The sequence below is a fragment of the Pogoniulus pusillus genome, chromosome 37 (assembly GCF_015220805.1).
Source record: "Pogoniulus pusillus isolate bPogPus1 chromosome 37, bPogPus1.pri, whole genome shotgun sequence".
NCBI classification, from domain to species: domain Eukaryota; kingdom Metazoa; phylum Chordata; class Aves; order Piciformes; family Lybiidae; genus Pogoniulus; species Pogoniulus pusillus.
In genome coordinates, this window is record NC_087300.1 from 5,547,619 (window position 1) to 5,567,364 (window position 19,746).

The 19,746-nt window shown below is 46.6% G+C and overlaps 1 long non-coding RNA gene across 1 annotated transcript in view; it reads right to left on the minus strand.

Annotated features, from left to right (window-relative positions):
- Positions 1-456: 456 nt before the first annotated feature.
- LOC135190837 (uncharacterized) overlaps positions 457-19,746 on the minus strand; it is a 66,294-nt gene continuing 47,004 nt past the window's right edge. The window contains exon 3 of the long non-coding RNA XR_010308649.1: positions 457-538. This is a non-coding gene — a long non-coding RNA (uncharacterized LOC135190837). The remainder of the gene's footprint in view (positions 539-19,746) is intronic.

Genomic DNA, 19,746 nt, shown 5'->3' on the forward strand with positions numbered 1-19,746 from the left:
CAACCCAGGTGATTCTATGATTTCAGACCAAGTTACAAGCTGATTCTCTGACAATACTGAAGTCAGTTACTTAACCTTTCAAAGTTTGCTCTGTGGAACAACAAACAGAGAAGCAAATTTAAGAAAGCCATAACAAAAGGTCTGCAGTAAATCATTCTCTGATAGGAGCAAAAAGAAGAAACCCCAAAAAAAACCTAATAATAAATAAACAACCACCCACAAATAAACATCCCTAAGAACCTTTGCCAAATCTCAGTTCTCACAGGGGCTTAAAAAATGTTGTGTTTTTCCTCCTCTGTCTGGAAATTTCACAGAGTGAGTATCATTTGCTATATTCTTTTAAGTCTTTGCTGTCTAAATAGGAGTTACAATTTAAAGCTAAAGTGAGGGACTGAACCACTGGAAAAAAAAAAACACATTTCCAGACCATGAAAATGAAATATTCAACATTCTCACCTTATCTTCTATTCTTTGTAGTTCTCTTTCTCCACTGCATATTAAGTGGGCTCCGTCACATGAAGCTAATCATGTGTTAGCTCTGAAGGGAAAGGAAAAAAGGAAAGCTGTCACTGAACTGGAAGGTGCTGCCTGCAGAGCTGCAGTCGTCTTCAAGAGGATAATTCCAGGCTTATATACTAAGTTTTCTCCAGATTCTGGAGAAGGAAGGACAAGTGACTGACTTTCCACAGCTGGCTGGGCAGTTCAGGTACCATTTGCTGATTGTTTGGGTGCCCATCAGAAAGTGTTCCCAGAAACCTGACATGCAGAGGGCATCAAAATGCAGTAGACAGAGCAATAGGTAATGTGTTTGGGAATTGAGTGCCAAGCACGAAACCAGGCTGGGCAGTGAGTGGCTGGAGGGCAGCCCTGAGGAGAGGGACTTGTGGGTGATGCTGGATGAGAAGCTCACCACGAGCCAGCAGTGTGCACTTGCAGCCCAGAAAGCCAAGCAGAGCCTGGGCTGCAGCAGCAGAAGTGTGGCCAGCAGGGCCAGGGAGGGGATTCTCCCCATCTACTGCACTCTGCTGAGACCCCACCTGGAGTACTGCATCCAGTTCTGGAGCCCCATTACAAGAGGGATGTGGAGATGCTGGAGAGTGTCCAGAGCAGGGTCAGGAGGATGTTCAGAGGCTGCAGCAGCTCTGCTGTGAGCACAGACTGAAAGAGTTGGGGCTGTGCAGGCTGGAGCAGAGGAGGCTCCCAGGGGACCTTCTTGTGGCCTTCCAGGATCTGAAGGGGGCTACAAAAAAGCTGGGAAGGGACATTTTAGGCTCTCAGGGAGTGCCAAGACTGGGGGGAAATGGAGCAAAGCTGGAGGTGGGGAGGGTCAGCCTGGAGGTGAGGAGGAAGTTGTTGAGCAGGAGAGTGGTGAGAGGCTGGAATGGGTTGCCCAGGGAGGGGGTTGAGGCCCCATGGCTGGAGGTGTTTGAGGCCAGGCTGGCTGAGGCTGTGTGCAGCCTGCTCTAGGGTAGGGTGTCCCTGGGCATGGCAGGGGGGTTGGGACTGGCTGCTCCTTGTGGTCCCTTCCAACCCTGACTGATTCCATGATGCGATGAATTTATTCAGAGCTCCTGTCAGCAGTGCACTTGGAATTCAGCTTGCATTGTCCTTCTCAGCTGCAGAATCCAGCAGCTTCTCAGCAAAGTCCTGCTCTTACAAAGAATGAAAGATAAAGGCAGAGGGAAAGGAAGGGCAGAAAATGTGGTGGAGAAAATCATACCAGAAAAGAAGGATAAAAGGAAAAAAGAGTTGATATCATCGAATCCAGAGCTGGAATTCTTTAGTTTGCTCTCTACAACTACCTGAGGGAGGTTGGAGCAAGAAGGGGACAGCTTCTTCTTGAGGCAAGTGACAGAACCAAAGGAAATGGTTTCAAGCTGCCCCAGGGGAGGCTCAGGTTGGATGTTAGGAAATATTTCTTCACTGGAAAGGTTCTCAAGCATTGGAATGGTCTGCCCAGGGCAGTGCTGGAATCACCATCCCTGGGAGTGTTCAAGCACTGTGTGGACTTGGCACTTAGGAACATGTTTTAGTGTTGACTGTGCTGGGTTGAGGGCTGGGCTGGATGATCTTTGAGGTCTTTTCCAACTAGATATATGCTATGATACTCTGGAGTGGCCATGGTATATGATATGAACTAGGTGTGTATCTTAGGAAAGTTAATATCATACTAACTGGTGTAAAAGTTAGGAAGGGAGATTCTTCTCACAGTTCAGAACTCCCCACTGTAAAATGGATTTTTGTTGCATTCTGAATCACAGAATCGACAGGGTTGGAAGGGACCTCAAGGATCATCCAGTTCCAACCTCCCTGCCATGGGCAGAGCCAACTCACACTAGATCAGGTTGCTCAGAGTCCTATCTGGCCTGGTCTTAAAGACTTCCAGGGATGAGACTTCCACCTCCCTGGGCAACCTGCTCCAGTGTCTCACCAACCCTCACGGTGAAGAACTTCTTCCTAAACTTTAGCTATTACAGGAGAGAGAACTCAAACAAAACAAGGACAAGAAAGTCTGTCTTTAACATCCCTATAAAAACAGTGTCCTCCCCTGAAGTAGTCTCTAACTGACACTGAAGCAGAAAGCTGATTTGCCATCACAGTATTAACAAGAGCTACTGTAATGACCAGCAAAAAAGAATCACAGCAACTTCATTGTTTGCAATGGCAGTGGGACGCAGACCTTGGCTTGGCAATGTCATGCTGATTGCCAGGCAGTCTGGAATACTAAAATCCCCAGGTACCTGACATGAGTTTTAAACAAATGAGGTCTTAAACATTACAGCAATCCAGAAACACTTCCAGAATGGTAAAGAAATTGCAAAGTTTTTCATTTATCACTTCACGGACAGGGAGCTGAAGTTCCTTGGAAACAGAAATGGCAGCTATGAGGAAAAGATAAGTTACTGATGTTCAATTCTTGAAGGAAAACAAAGGAAGGAAGCAGATATAAGAGAGTGACTAAATTGTAAAAGGAAGGAGAACATGCAGCTGATCATGAACATGCAGGGTCAGGAGGATGGAGCCAGGCTCTGCGCAGCGATGCCCAATGACAGGACAAGGGGCAATGGGTGCGAGCTGGAGCAAAGGAGGTTCCATGTAAACATAAGGGAAAACATTTTCACTGTGAGGGTGACAGAGCCCTGGACAGGCTGCCTTGTGGAGTTTCCTTCACAGGAGACTATCCAAACCCACCTGGATGTGTTCCTGTGAGACCTGCTCTAGGTGATCCTGCTCTGGCAGAGGGGTTGGACTGGATGAGCTTTTGAAGTCCATTCCAGCCCCTGACTGTGTTTCTGTGATCTAAAAACCTGGAGTCCAAAATCAGGCACCACCCTTGCAAAAAGTTCAACCTCTTTAGTCAGATGTGATGAAAAAAAGATGATGAAAAAGATCCAATCTGTATCTGAAATGGACTCCAGGAGGGCTGGGGAGGGACTACTGACAAAGTCTTGTAATGACAGGACGAGAAGGAATGGGTTTGAACTGGCAGAGGGGAGATTGAAACTGGATGTTAGGAAGTTCTTTCCAGTGAGGGTGGTGAGACACTGGCACAGGCTGCCCAGGGAGGTTGTGGAGCACAGAAGCACAGAATGTGATCAAATCCCATTCTGTGCTTCTGTGCTCCACAACCTCCCTTGAGGTGCTCAGAACCAGGATGGATGAGACCTTGAGTGACCTGTTCTAGTGGGAGGTGTCCCTGCCTATGGTGGGGGGATGGAACAGGCTGAGCTTTGTGGTCCCTTCCAACCTAAGCCATTCTATGATTCAATCCCTATGCCACAGCATCCAATACCAGAGGAATATTAACATGCCTATAATAGTTATGAAAAGGTGAGGAGAAATAGAATAAGCATCTGAAGGAGAGAAAAAAGCAGAGCCAGGGGTCTGAGAAAGAAGTCTTAAAGGACTTATTATTTGCACAACTTCCAGCATGAAATCAGTTTGAAGCTGACAAGTAGGCAGATACAAAACACACTCTCAGCTTATCTAATCTGTCCAGTGGATCCTGGGCTGCAAGGTGCAGCTTCTAAATGATCTCTTTCCCTGTCTGATATTATAACTGTGACTAATGTGAAAGTAGTCAACATTTAAACTGATAAATGAAAAAGAGAGAGGATTGATTAGTTTTGTTTTGATTTGAGCACAAGAAGTTTGCAGAATGATCCAATCTTAACACTAGCCAGACACCTGAAGAGAAATACATGAACCTCACTGCAGTCGTGATGGTCACTGGGTCCCTGAGTGTGAAGGCTACTGCAGACTTCAGGAAGTGTCTGTCAAAACTCATCTATTTTGATGTCCATTATGAAACCCTCCTGGGGTTAAATAATACACAGATACAAGATGGTTTCACCTCCACTGGAAGGGTTTTAAAAATGAAATTAGACATGTTTTTGAGGCAAAATCTTTTGCAGTTAGCTCCCCAGTCCTGCACATATTCCTATAGAATCCATGGCCAAAGGAACCTCCTCTAAACCATTTCCCATCACCTCCTCTGATCTGTCAACTTCAATTGGGCTTTTCTTGCAGCGCTGCTTGTCCTAGACTGAGAGGATAATAAACAAACAACTCAACTTAGCCTTCTAGATTTATAACTGCACTCTCAAAATCTGTATTTATTCTACTTGATTCAAAGTCTGAACTGTTCCAACCTACAGTCTCTACCAGTGCACATTCCAGACAACTGAACCTTACCCATTTTCATCTTTTCTCTCTTCTCTCCTAATATCTGTAGGACAGAAACATTAAGAGAGTAGACAACAAACAAACCAAGCCCAACCGAGCCAAACCAAACCCATGCAACAACAACAAACCAAACACCAAACCAAACTGAACAGAAAGCAAAAGGGCAAAATGAAAGATGCAAGCCCAAAACAGAATCGATTGTTTGAATAGGAGCAACAATGGATGTTGAGAAATAAGGGTTTCATCTTTCTCTCCACTTGCAGAGGGACAGAATGATGCTCAGAGCTCATTTCTCTTTGGGGAAGGGCAGATAAATGGCAAGGTGGAGGAAAGGGTGTTTACCTAAACTAGGGAATGAAAGCATCTGGCTGGAAGAGTTGGGGCTGCTCAGTCTGGAGAAGAGGAGGCTCTGAGATGACCTTCTTGTGGCACCCAGTGTCTGAAGGGGGCCTACAGAAAGGCTGGGGAGGGACTTTTTAGGCTATCAGGTAGTGACAGGACTAGGGGGAATGGAGTGAAGCTGGAGATGGGGAGAGTCAGGCTGGACATGAGGAGGAAGTTGTTCAGCATGAAAGTGATGAGAGGCTGGAATGGGTTGTCCAGGGAGGTGGTTGAGGCAACAAACCCAGAAAGGCAGAGCAATCAGTGTGGCATCTATGAAGTTCTCAGATGAGCTCTGTGGTACAAGCTTTGATTTGACAGGTTCTGAAGACTACCCCAGGTTGTTTCCATACATTCTAGGGACATTTTCAAACCATCATAGAATCATAGAATCAAGCAGGTTGGAAGAGACCTCCAAGCTCATCCAGTCCAATCTATCATCCAGCCCTAGCCAGTCAACCAGACCATGGCACTGAGTGCCCCAGCCAGGCTTGGCTTCAACACTTGCAGGCACAGCCACTCCACCACCTCCCTGGGCAGCCCATTCCAATGCCAATCACTCTCTCTGCCAACAACTGCCTCCTAACATTCAGCCTAGACCTCCCCTGGCACAACTTGAGACTGTGTCCCCTTGTTCTCTTGCTGCTTGCCTGGCAAAAGAGCCCAACCCCATCTGTCTACAACCTCCCTTCAGACAGCTGTAGAGAGCAACGAGCTCTGCCTTAAGCCTCCTCTTCTGCAGGCTGCACACCCCCAGCTCCCTCAGCCTCTCCTCACAGGGCTGTGCTCCAGGTCCCTCACCAGTTCCTTCACCCTTCTCTGGACACGTTCCAGCACCTCAGCATCTCTCTTGAATTGAGGAGCCCAGATCCCCACAGAAGGGGAAGTATCCTGGGTTTCACATCTCTCTGTAATCCACCCTGGCAAGAGTAGTTGTTGGCAAATAAGCTACAAATGAGCTCTGAAAGTAAAGGATGACTAATTTTCTGTTAAACACATGCTCTCACAAACCAAACTGATATAAATGAGCAGCAAAGCATCACAATTGATGGTACAAAGGAATAGGCAATTGCTGTCAAATCACATCTACATTTAGCACTCCGTTGCCTCTCTTATTTTGCCTAGCAAATACTGGTGCAGGCAATGAAAGAAATTATGAGGATTTCCTTTATAACAGCCATGATTATGGCTACTTCTCTCAGATAATAGCATTCCATGAATAAGAATTAACTGAGTAGACAGAAAATGATGCAAGAGTAAGATAAACAGCCAGGGCTTGGCCAAAACAACTGCAGAGAAACAGGCTCCCTGTGCATTTCTCTCCATGAATGAAAGGAACTCCCAGAAGGAAACAAACCTGCTTAGCCATTTCTAACCCCAAACCAAAATGTTTCCCATGTACTCAAGCATCACAAGGCAAAACAGAGAAAAAAATGCTGTCTGCTTGTGGATGCTAAACACACTCCATGCAAAGGTCTATTTAGAATGTTTCAGTCTCCTTTACACAGTGCCAGTACAATCATATAACTATTGGTCATGTAGAGTGCTCAGCTAACTATGAGCTCTGCCCTGAGCCTCCTCTGCTGCAGGCTGCACACCCCCAGCTCCCTCAGCCTCTCCTCACAGGGCTGTGCTCCAGGCCCCTCCCCAGCCTTGCTGCCCTTCTCCAAACACCTCCCAGCACCTCAACATCTCTCTGCAATGGAGGAGCCCAGAACTGCACACAGCACTCAAGGGGTGGCCTGAGCAGTGCTGAACACAGGGGCACAAGAACCTCCCTTGTCCTGCTGCCCACACTGCTCCTGAGCCAGCCCAGGATGCCATTGCCTCTGCTGCCCACCTGGGCACTGCTGCCTCCTCTGCAGCTCCTTCAGCTCCCAGCACCCCCAGCTCCCTCTCTGCCTGGCTGCTCTCAGCCACTCTGGCCCCAGCCTCTAGTGCTGCTTGGGGTTGTTGTGGCCAAAGTGTAGAACTCTGCACTTGGCCTTGTTCAGTCTCATCCCATTGGCCTCTGCCCACCCATCCAGCCTGGCCAGGTCCCTCTGCAGGGCTCTGCTACCCTCCAACAAATCGACATCAAAAAGCAACAAATCAATACATGACTTCAGCTGTCTTTCAGAGTAGAGGTGGTTCAGCCTGTGCTGTGACAGACATTTTGGGCACAGGAAGTTTCATGTAAACATGAGAAGGAATTTTTTTCCCTGTGAGGGTGACAGAACACTGGAACAGGCTGCCCAAGGGGGTTGTGGAGTCTCCCTCTCTGGAGATATTCATAACCCACCTGTATTGCTCCTGTGCTCTGGGTGCTGCTGCTCTAGCAGGGGGGTTGGACTGGGTGTGATTTGGAGGTGCCTTCCATCCCCTGGCATTCTGTGACTTCCTTCTCAGCAGTATTTCTGAACTAAGAAAAATATTTTTCTGTTCATGGGAAATAAAAGACTTCCCTGTGCAATTACCTGCTTTGATAACTGGTTGATAGCTGGTTTCTAATATTAATGCCAAGGGAAACAACCATGTCCCAAAACTTCAGCTTGGCAGATTGAAGCATCAGAAGACAGATGGTGAGTTTGTAAGGAACAGGTCTCCATATGATGGCTCTGAACAGGTCATGAGACTCCTGTTACTGCTATCCCACTATCAACATTTATGGTCCAAGAACAACAGCAGATCTTGAACTGTGTCAGTTCAAGGAACTGATTTGCAGCCAAGTGCAAATATAGAAGAAAAGGACCCTCAAAATGCCTTTGGTGAAATGACTTGTACTGAAATCTCAACATTCACTTGAATGCTGTGTACTAGGAAACTCTATCAAATCAATAAATATGGGATCTGTTAACCTCACTAAGAAGAACAAAGTCCTATTAGGAAATATCCATATTTAGATTTGTGGCAATTAGCCCCAAACCAGCACAATATTATCTGGCAAACTTTGGATTTGCTTATGACCATTGACTCTCAGGACATTTAAAGTGTCTAGATGGATCAGACATGTGTCATACACAGGGATTGAATTGCCTCTGCTTTAAAAAACATATAGAAGGCTCAACATATTCAAGACCAACTCACATCCTATTCACTTAATGCATGCTGGATTTGGAACGGAATAAGGAACACAGATGGAGCAGTGGTAAAGATGAAAATTAGTGAAGCAGAGGGAAAAAGCATTAGCAGCAGTAGAGAAAACAGAAGGGAAGCAAAGGTGACTAATACTGAAGGAAAATGGGTTTGTGTGTTGGATGCAGTCATTACAACAAGGGCATAAGTGACATAAATGATAAAGGGACACATGCAGGAGGAGAAGGTACAACGGCACATCATGAGCTAGTAGGTCATGCTGAACAAATCTGATTAGCTTCTGTGAAAAAGTGGCAATAAGAACTGATGGGACAGACTAACAGATGTAATGTATTTGGACTTGGAGATGGCTTAGAATACTTCACAGCAGAAAAAGCTAGGGCAAAAGGTCAGCAAATGCAGTGCAGCTAAACGTGGAAGTTCTAGACTGAACTGAAAACAAGGTCAGGAAAGAAGCAGCAGATAGGTAAAGAAGAGACAGAACACTGACAGCTGTGCATGTGTCTGTTTGACCCTCTCTCAGGTGAGTTAGGCAACTGTGATCTGGTGTCTTCATTTCACATGAGGGAGTGGAACATCTGCCTTATGAGGACAGGCTGAGGGAGCTGGGGCTCTGTAGCTTGGAGAAGAGGAGCCTGAGGGGTGACCTCAGTCATGCTTATAAAGATGTGAAGGGCAGTGTCAGGAGGCTGGAGCTAGGCTCTGCTCAGGGATATCCAATGATAGGACAAAGGGCAATGGGTGCAAGCTGGAGCACAGGATGCTCCACGGGAACATGAGGAGAAAGTTCTTTACAGTGAGGGTGACAGAGCCCTGGAGCAGGCTGCCTAGAGAGGCTGCTGAGTCTTCCTCTACTGGAAGCATGCAAAACTCTCACCTGGATGTCATCATGTGTGACATGCCCCGGGTGATCCTGGCAGGGGGTTGGACTGGATGATCTTTCAAGGTACCTTCCAACCCCTAACATGTCTTTCTGAGACAGGAGCTGCCTCCTTAAAATAAAAGCCCAAACAACAACTTACTTACACAGCATTCAGCAGAGTGGGAACATGACCAGACTTCAAACTGAAGATGTATAGAATTATAGACTCAGTCAGGGTTGGAAAGGGCCACAAGGAGCAGACAGTTCCAACCCCTCTGCCATGCCCAGGGACACCCTACCCTGGAGCAGGCTGCACACAGCCTCAGCCAGCCTGGCCTCAAACACCTCCAGCCATGGGGCCTCAACCACCTCCCTGGGCAACCCATTCCAGCCTCTCACCACTCTCCTGCTCAACAACTTCCTCCTCACAGCCAGCCTGACTCTCCCCACCTCCAGCTTTGCTCCATTCTTGCTTGTACTTGCTCCTGTGCTGACCAAGGGCACTCTTAAATCCTATTAAATCTTGTATACCATGGTAGGGTTGAAGAAAGAAAGAGGTTGCACCTTTGGGGAAGAGCAGACAGGTCTGGTGACCCCAAACAGACTCATGTGGGATTCCATCCCACGGACATCACATCCAGTACAAAGCTGAGGGATCATGAGGGTTAAGTTCTCTTCTTCAACAGCCAGCATTTAAGGACTCCATCCCTTTTGCCTCTGATCCTGATCCATGTGTTCTCGACTTCATTTCCAGAATGCAGCTCTCATCTGCCCTTGAGTCCAGTCTTGGACTTCTCCAGTGCCTGTCCACAGCACCAATGGTGACAGTGACTTTGTTGCCATGGTGGGGAGGGGCCATGTGGATCCAAAGCTTATTTTGTATATATTGATATGTATTTCATCTTATTGCTATTCCTTTCCTTCAAGCTGGTTTAATTTTCTTTAGCAGTCCCTAAGTCACTCTCCTTTATTCTCTTTCTCTTCCCCTTTGGGAAGGGAGAGGAGTTCATAGAGAGCCTCTGTCATACATCTTGTGGCCAGCCCAGCCCTAACCCTTGACATGACCACAGGTAGGGGTGAGGAGAGAGGTACAAGTAGCATAATAAATTCAGCTGTCCTTGGAGGCAATATTAGATCTGACAGAGCCTACACAGAAACTTGCACTGTAGCTAAAAGGCAAAGTCAGATCAAGATGCCAGCACAGCAGCCACAACCACATGCATACAGTGACCCATATTGGCTCCATTAACTCTCCCTTTTTGCTCTAGAATATAACCAACAAGCTCAATGCCAGCTTCTCTGCAAAAGGAAGGAGGTTTCATATTTTTAGCCAAGAGAACAGGGCACAGGCCACAGTTGTACCCTGAACCATACCCACATGAATGGAAAAAGAAGAGATGCACTTTTTGTTAGTGCAGGAAAGAGTTCCACATGCTTGTAGTACACCCAATGAGATGTACAGAGTATTACAGAATCAATCAGGTTGGAAAACACATTGGAGAACAAGTCCAACCTATTACCCAACATTATCTGATCAACTAAATCATAGAATCAAGCAGGTTGGAAGAGACCTCCAAGATCATCCAGTCCAACCTAGCACCCAGCCCTATCCAGTCAACCAGACCATGGCACTAAGTGCCTCATCCAGGCTTTTCTTGAACACCTCCAGGGACAGTGACTCCACCACCTCCCTGGGCAGCCCATTCCAACACCAGTCACTCTCTCTGCCAACAACTTCCTCCTAACATCCAGCCTATACTTCCCCTGGCACAACTTGAGACTGTGTCCCCTTGTTCTGTTGCTGCTTGCCTGGCAGAAGAGGCCATCCCCCACCTGGCTACAATGTCCCTTCAGGTAGCTGTAGACAGCAATGAGGTCACCCCTGAGCCTCCTCTTCTCCAGGCTAAACAACCCCAGCTCCCTCAGCCTCTCCTCATAGGGTTTGTGTTCCAACCTATTATCCAATATTATCTAATCAACTAAATCATAGAATCAAGCAGGTTGGAAGAGACCTCCAAGCTCATTCAGTCCAACCTAGCACCCAGCCCTATCCAATCAACCAGACCATGGCACTAAGTGCCTCAATCCAGTCTCCTTTTGGAACACCTCAGTGAGAGCTGCTGTGCAAAAAAATGCTCTCTAAATGTCAGGGCAGAATGTTAGAGACACAAAAACATGATCCTTCTTTGGATCCACATTGCTGTTGTGATGCTGAATTGTTCCCCAGGTCTCGTCAGCGAGAAAACAGTTCTCATTTGCAATAGTTTTCATCTGCCTCTCCCAAAAAAAAAAAACCCCAACCCACAAATAAATAAATAAATGAGGTAAAACAAATGGCTGTGCTGGGAGCAAGCATGGCCTTGACTTCAACAGGCCTATAAATCATGAGCCTGCCACTGGATACAAACGATCGCTGGCAGGGCCAGCACCGCTCCAGGCAATTCCACAAGGACACGCTGGGTATCCGTAAGGAAACGGCACCCAACGGACTGCTAACCTTGTCTGGTGGGTTAGGAACTTACACACACCATTGGAATTTACCAGACTGGCTCAGACAGCTTGGAATTAAGATAAAGCTCTATTTACAGCAAAGCAAAATTCACAAGCATATATATATATATAATATTTCATAGCATCACAGGATCACAGAATGGCAGCGGCTGGAAGGGACCTCCAAAGCTCAGCCAGTCCAACCCCCCTGCCAGAGCAGGGCCACCCAGAACAGATCACACAGCAACACATCTAGGCAGGTCTTGAATATCTGCAGAGAAGGAGCCTGCACAACTCCCCTGGGCAGCCTGCTCTAGTGCTCTGTCATCCTCACAGGGGAAAAATGACCAGAGGGTTGGAGTAGCTCTGCTATGAGGACAGGCTGAGGGAGCTGGAAGTGTTCAGTCTGGAGAGGAGGAGGCTCTGGGGGGACCTACTAGAAGCCTGCCAGTACCTGAAGGGAACCTACAGGAAGGATGGAGAGAAGCTGTTTACAAAGGCTGCAGTGACAGGCTGAGGAGCAATGGGTTCAAGCTTGAGAAGAGCAGATTTAGACTGGATGCTAGGAACAAGTTCTTTACTATGAGGGTGGTGAAGCACTGCAACAGGGTGCCCAGAGAGGTGGTTGAGGCCCCTTGCCTGGAGACATTCAAGGTGAGGCTTGACGGGGCCCTGGGTGACCTGGCCTGGTGGGGACATCTCTGCTGACTGCAGGAGGTCAGGACTGGATGATCTCTAGAAGTCCCTTCTGGCCTGGACTGTTCTATGGTTCCAAGTTCACCACAACTTATGGCCACATCACAGTGAATTTAGGAGGACACCAAATCGCCAGCACCTTCACTGTAGTTGTGGCAGAGTTTCACTGTTTAGCAAACACTCTTTTCTTCACCTAAATGTTCTTGTAGATGTCTCCTTTTTATTATTACTCAGAAGGCATAGTAGGATTTTTCTTTTCCTGCTCCTGTTTCTCTTGAAAAGGGCAAAAAGGTGACACTGGAAGACGCACAAACCAAAAGCGAGACAGGAGATGAACTTCTTGGCTTTCATGGCTAAACATGATGCATGTAACCACTCCCCTCAATTTTTTTCACTTCTAACCACTCCAACCAAAATATACTTATTGGGCATTAAGAATTGGTTGGTTGCCTCTCTAAGGTAGTTGTTGGTTTCAGTCTATGTACCTTCCAAGTTGATCCAAGCTACTCTTTACTAATCGTTCTTCACATCCCTTTCCCTGCTTCTCTTCCAGGACACTCATGACAGTATTTTGCTCTGCCAGAAACTCTGCATCTCAGTAAGCTCATTAATTTTGTAGTCAACAAAGAAAATCAAGTCACTTTTCTTTGCCAGTTCATCCCACTGCAACCCAACTTTGAGCCTTGCTTCTCAAAGCCATAGAGCTGTTAGATCCCAGGCGTCACAAGGACAAGGGCTTAGAAGTGAAACCCTGCATGCTGATTTCATACACTCTGCTCTACATACACAGCCTGCATGTGACAACTGCAGGGACAGAATCAGTCTTCATTTGCCACTGCTGTGGTAGGCCTGAGACACCCAAAATAGGTTTATACATGTCCTGCCTTGCCTAGGCATGTTTGTCTGCTCCACCAGAGAGAGACAAGCACAGGAAAAGGACACAAAAGAACCTGGAGCCACTGAGTCTGGCCTGCCCAGGGTGCTGTGGTGTAAGGTACACACACTTAGCTTGTGCCTGCCTAGTGCAAAGCCTGTGCTCTTCCCAAATCTGGGTGAAAGTGAGCCTGTGGCTTTGCCTAGTACAGTAAGGTTTGGCTAACTGCCATCCTGATTGGCCATTCTGTGTCCAAAGGGCAATTAATCTCATCCCACATTGATAAAAGGAGATACACAGGTGAACAACCTGCTTTGCTGCCCTGCTCTCTCTGCTGTGCTCAGCTGTGCTCTGCTGTTGCCTGTTGCTGTTGCACACTGCCTTATTGCTTGCCTGGTGAACTCCACTGCCGCCAGTTACCAGGAGCAGACCCTGGATGCCTGCACACAACCGGCCTGTGTGGCCAGCGTGACATTGTGCTGAGACTGCACCACATCTGCCTCTGCACCTGGGGGTCCTGCTTAGCAGTCCTGGACATATACACAGATCACCCAGAAGAAGCCAGGAGGCAAGGTCAGAGATTGTCTGCCTCTTCCCCAGAAGCTGGGAAGGTTCAAGCCTCAACATCCGACAAGACAGAGTCCCCTGAAAGCATTTGGGCACTGTCTGGAGTGTAGCTAAGCCCCACGAGTGGGTAATAATAATCTGTGAGTAAATGCTTCAATGTCTCTTTGTAATTCTCTACTGCCTTCTGCCATGAGCAGAAAGAGCTCCTTGAGTCCATCAATTGGGCAAACAGCATTCGACCACAGGAACCTTCTCTTCCAGCTCAATGAAATGTTTCTGTATTTTGCTGGCTATTCCTAGATCTAGATATTATCCACAGAATGTTTCCATGACTGTGTAAGAACCACAGGAACCTTCTCTTCCAGCTCAATGAAATGCTTCTGTATTTTGCTGGCTATTCCTAGATCTAGATATTATCCACAGAATGTTTCCATGACTGTATAAGAACCACAGGAACCTTCTCTTCCAGCTCAATGAAATGTTTCTGTATTTTGCTGACTATTCCTAGATCTAGATATTATCCACAGAATGTTTCCATGACTGTGTAAGAACCACAGGAACCTTCTCTTCCAGCTCAATGAAATGCTTCTGTATTTTGCTGGCTATTCCTACATCTAGATATTATCCACAGAATGTTTCCATGACTGTGTAAGAACCAAAACATTAGAATCAGTGGTTGGGGGTGGCAGAGTTCTGAACAGCAAAAATTAATAAACAGCATTAATTTTGGAAAAATAGCAGCTCACATAATTAATTTTCCCCTCCACAACAGCCACATAATGAACTCAGTCTGTGAAGGAAACAATAAATAACACTGGGGTGCAAAAAAGTTACTTTTGCTTCACCAATATCTCACAATATTCTCTTCTCCTCCAATGACTCTGCTTTACTAAAAGGTCTGTGTTTGTACTACTATGCTCTTTCATCACCAGAGTCTTAGTCTTGCCCTTGGTGACTCCCCTGTTGGTCGCAGAGGTGGCCAAGTCAATGCCTCCAGAGCGAAAGCAGCTTCTGCTCTACCAGGCTCTGACAGCTGTGTGCATCGTCTGGCTCCCTTCTCCCTAAAAGCTGTTACTGTCACTTCTGCAATAAGTCTCCACCAGCCAAAGGACCAAATATGCCAATTACAATCCTGAGCTGTGGTGAATTAGCTTGCAGCAATGTAAGCAAAAGAAAGGACAAGTTTTAGAACAGCAAACACATTAGCCTTTCACCCTGGAACTCACAAATAACTACAGTAGGAAGAGGAATCTGAGTGGTCTCAGTCACTTCAGTTGTAGCTGGGAAATTGTCTGGCACTGCCTCACTTCCTCTGCTTCCAGCAGAAAACAGAAGTGTCAGAGAATGGCTTAGGTTGGAAAGGATATTAGAGATCACCTACTCCAACCTTCCCACCATGGGCAAGGACACCTTTCAACTAGACCTCATCCAACCTGATCTGCCTTGAACACCCCCCCAAGGAGGAGACATCCACAACCTCCCTGGGTAGCCTATTCCAGAGTCTCACCATCCTTGTACTGAAGAACTTCTTCCTAAGATCCAGGCTAACCTTATTCTCCCTCAGCTTCAAACCATCCCCCCCTTGTCCTACCACCAGACACCAGGCTCTGTAGCCTTCCTGTAGGATCCCTTCTGATATTGAAAGGCAGCTCTAAGGTCCCCCAGGAGTATTCTCTTCTCTAGGCCAAACAACCCCAGGGTTTTCTAAGTTTTCCTTCCCATCCTGCCTCCTGCATTCTTGGACACATAGTCAGGGTTCACCAGAGATCAACACTGCTAACATACTGCCAGTACTAGCTCAGCATTACAAGTTCCTGCAACATCAAAAGACCTTTTTAAACCCATGACATAGTAACTTACTTTTAAAACCCAAAGGAACAAACAAAAGCCTCCCCAACTCAAAAGCAGCAGTGTCAAGGATCTATAGATTTATTTTGAAAGGTTTTGTTGTTCCTAACACTCTTCTAACTCAACATGTTCCAGTCAGACCTGAAATCACTCTGAGGGCTAGCATGGTGCTTGTTCATGTCATACTCCAACCATATGGGATGAGTGACTGAAAAATATCTGATGTTTCACTGCAAAGAGGGACAACCTGATTAAAAACTTCATCAGTATAAAAGGGTAACAGTTAAAATTACTACAGCTGTTCTCAGTGCAATGCAGTGTCCACCTCCAGTCTCTACACTAATGTATTTTGGAAACATCCTGGATAATGCCAGGCTTTACTTACAAAACAGGCAACAGCCCAAGTTTATAGCTCTAGGGACCAGATCACTACTCTAGGGACCAGATCACTGCTTTAGGACCACCTCTTGCATGACACCAACAGCTCCTTGCCACCCACACAGAGGAAGAGAAGCATTTTCAAGTAGAAGCAACAATAGCTGCTGGAAGCTCATGGTCATAGTGGGAGTGAAGGCTATTAGAGCATCATGCACTGCTCACACCACTGCTTGCCTGCCTCTTCTAACAGAAAAGCAGCCAAGCAGAAAGAAATGTGCACCAAAAAATGGTTCCATTTCAGCATCTGTGCACCTACATGTTTCAATTTCTACCCTAACATGCCCTCCTGGGAACTGTATTTCATTAGAGTCCCACAGACTGGCTCCCTCTAGTACCAACTGCCAATAATCCAATCCAGGGATTTCAAACACCCTGCTGCAATTGGGTTTCTTCAATTAGGCATTCCAGGATGCTAAACCTCTCGTCTAATATTTCAGTAGTTAATAATCTTCCACTGAATAGAACACCTCTGATCCTGCTTCAGTGGTTAATGTAATAGACACAGGCTATGTTCAATTAAACAATTTCTACCTCTCAGGAGGGATTTGATTTTTAGAGCTCAATGCCAACTCGAAAGTGGATGTTACATTAATGGGAACGCACCTACACCCTGGGAGCTGACACAGCAATGCTGCACTACCAGCACCCTTGAACTGTGTGTTTGTTACACAGCACCATCTCCAGGAGCGTTTCACAACGACAGGGAAGGGGAAGGGCTCTGCTGCATCCCCCTGCTGAAGCAGTTTAGAAAGGGTCAGGTGCGGCAGCGCACCGCATAAAGGCTTCAGACCCACCCTTAAACTTTCAAGCTTCTATCTGGCAATACACGCAGAGAGCTTTTGCTTGATGACACTTGTCACACATTGCTAACACCAAGTAGTCTGTGCTACCTCCCTGTGCTTCCAAAGGATGCTGCAGCCGAGCATAGAGTATTAGAATGGTCTGGGTTGGAAGGGACCTCCAATGGTCATCCAGTCCAACCCTCTCTGCAGTCAGCAGGGACATCCTCAACTAGATCAGGCTGCCTACAGCCCCATCGAGCCTCACCTTGAATATCTCTAGGCAAGGGGCCTCAACTACCTCCCTGGACAACCTGTTCCAGTGCTCCACCACCCTCATAGTAAAGAACTTGTTCCTGACATCCAATCTTAATCTGCTCTTCTCAAGCTTGAACCCATTGCTCCTCAGCCTGTCACTGCAGCCCTTTGTAAACAGCTTCTCTCCATCCTTCCTGTAGGCTCCCTTCAGGTACTGGCAGGCTGCTATTAGGTCCCCCCAGGAGCCTCCTCCTCTCCAGACTGAACATCCCCAGCTCCCTCAGCCTGTCCTCATAGCAGAGCTGCTCCAACCCTCTGATCATTGTTGTGGCCTCCTCTGTACCTGCTCCATCAAGTCCATGTCCTTCCTATAATGAGGGCTTCAGAGCTGGATGCAGTACTCCAGGTGAGGTCTCACCAGAGAAGAGCAAAGTGGCAGAATCTCCTCTCTGGCTCTCTCCATCCTTGTAGCCCTTCTCAGGTACTGGAAGGCTGCAATTAGGTCTCCCCAGAGCCTTCTCTTCTCCAGGCTGAACAATCTCGGCTTCCTCATAGCAGAGGTGCTCCAACTCCCTGACCATTTTCAGGGCCCTCCTCTGGACTCATTCCATGAGTCCTTCCTACATTGAGGGCACCAGACCTGGACACAGCATTCCAGGTGAGGCCTCCTGGCATCATGGCCACACATGCAGAACTAAACATACAAGGACACAGGCACATCTGAAACCCAGCAGAGACAACACACAGAGGAAGACATGTGAAAAATGCATGAACATCAAACATCACAGCCATGCCTGCTCATGAGTACCCAGAACACAGCACAGCATCCTCCTCAGTCAGCAGACTAGCCAAAGCAATGGACTCAGTAGCAAGCCAGGACCAGAAGCTCTCCAAAACACTGACAAAAAGTGTCTACAATACCTGGAAGTCTGTGAAGAAGTGACTCCCATTCTGCTGCTGCTTGCAGTGCCTGACTCTTTCACACCTAAGGAGAAATGGAACCTGCACACCCAGCATGGCCCAGGGCTGGACTGCACCCTTGGCCACAGGATAAACTCCATCAACTCAGACAGGAGCAGCATCCACTTGGTACTGGTGACAATGCCACCTGTGTGACCTTGCTTTATCCCTAGCAGTGCAGCAAGAGGTTCTCATGAGATACAGATTCCGTCTGGCTGCAGAAAGGATAAACAGAGTAGTTTCCTTGCAGGAAAATCACACAATAGCTTGATGGACCAAAAGGAGACAATCTGAGGTCTGACTGTGCTTGGGTCAGAGTCTTGTTTGAATCTCCACTGCTCCCAGTGCAATTCTCTGTGCTATTCTCTTCTTACAGCATTAGCTCTAATAAATAACATTTTTAAAGGCATCCTACAGAGTCTGAGTGCCTTTCTTACTGGGATCATAATGCAGCAAGCCCCCTCCTAATGCAAAACAACATGCTGCATTTTCAAAACAGAAAGAGTGAGATTAGTGATTTAGCAAACTGCTAACAGCTTTTTGTCTCTTCTTCAGCAGACAAATGGGCCACCCAGCCAGGGCTTTTCTGTGTGCTGAATGTCACAGCTGCAAAACAGGGGTCTGCCACCACTAGATACACCAGCAGAACAACCTGGCAACTGAAGCTTACTCTTCCAACTGCAATCGAAGTGAACCTCTCAGATAAAAAAGCATCCAGCAACGTAGTCAGGAAGTGAGGAACAAGCAGAGCTGTTTGAACTGCTTTGAGCTCTTCCCTAGGTGCATCTGGGCTGCTAAAGAAGAAAGTGACAGCTGGACTGGCAGAAATTTTCTTGAGGTCTGAGCTATCAGTCTAAAGCAGTTTATTTAGGCGTGGGCATTCTGACATGTTTTCCCCTCCAGCTAATCTCTACGTGCAATAATGATGTGCAAAAAAATAAACACTCAGGGTACAGATACCTGAAACCTCAAAGCAATAAACAGATTAAGTGCTCCAGGACTTCCTTTAACTGGAAGTATTGCAACCCAAGACAGAAAACACAGAAAGGTGAGAGTCTGACTGCAGACCCATGCCTTTAAACATGCAGTGCTCCCCAGCTCTTATTTACATGAAGCAAGCCCAGAGGATGATTTAAGCAGTAAGAGTTTTCTCTCCTCCCTTGCCAAGAGTCCAGAAGAGTACATATATTTAAAGAAATGTACTGCTTGGGTTGAAAGTGTCAAATGTATCACTCATCCCTAGAAGATTATAGATCTTTCTCATTAATAGCTAGCCTGCAATTAAAATATCAAGGTACTTTTGCAGAGAACCATAAAATATGCCAGCAAAACCATTTTATGTTGGCCATAATGGGGTCTCCAGCATAGATCATTAAGGCTGAAACACAGAAAGGGTTTCAGCCACATGCTAAATCATTTGGTAAGGAGGGGGGAAAGGAAAGGAGAGTTAGATGAACAGAAGAGGAAGAAGGATTGGCAGATTTAAGATAATGACACCTTGGTAAAAAACTATTAATCAACTACCTTATGAGCAGAAATGTGAACAAATTAAGAATGAATTAAACCTTTCTTACTCTTGCCTTTCCATGGCTGCAAAATCCTTCCAACTTAGTAGGAGGCAATTACATAAACTTGAAGGCAACACAGAATAAAACCCAATTAATGATGCCACTCTCAAGTTATTTCACAAACACAAGGGCAGACAACTGAACTAAGTTACCCCCCCAAAAAAAACCCATGAAAAGAAATCCCATTGTCTAAACACACACATCTGAGGATGACTAATTAGCAGAACAAAGAGATTGTGCCTGCAGTAAATGCTCTCCTGACAG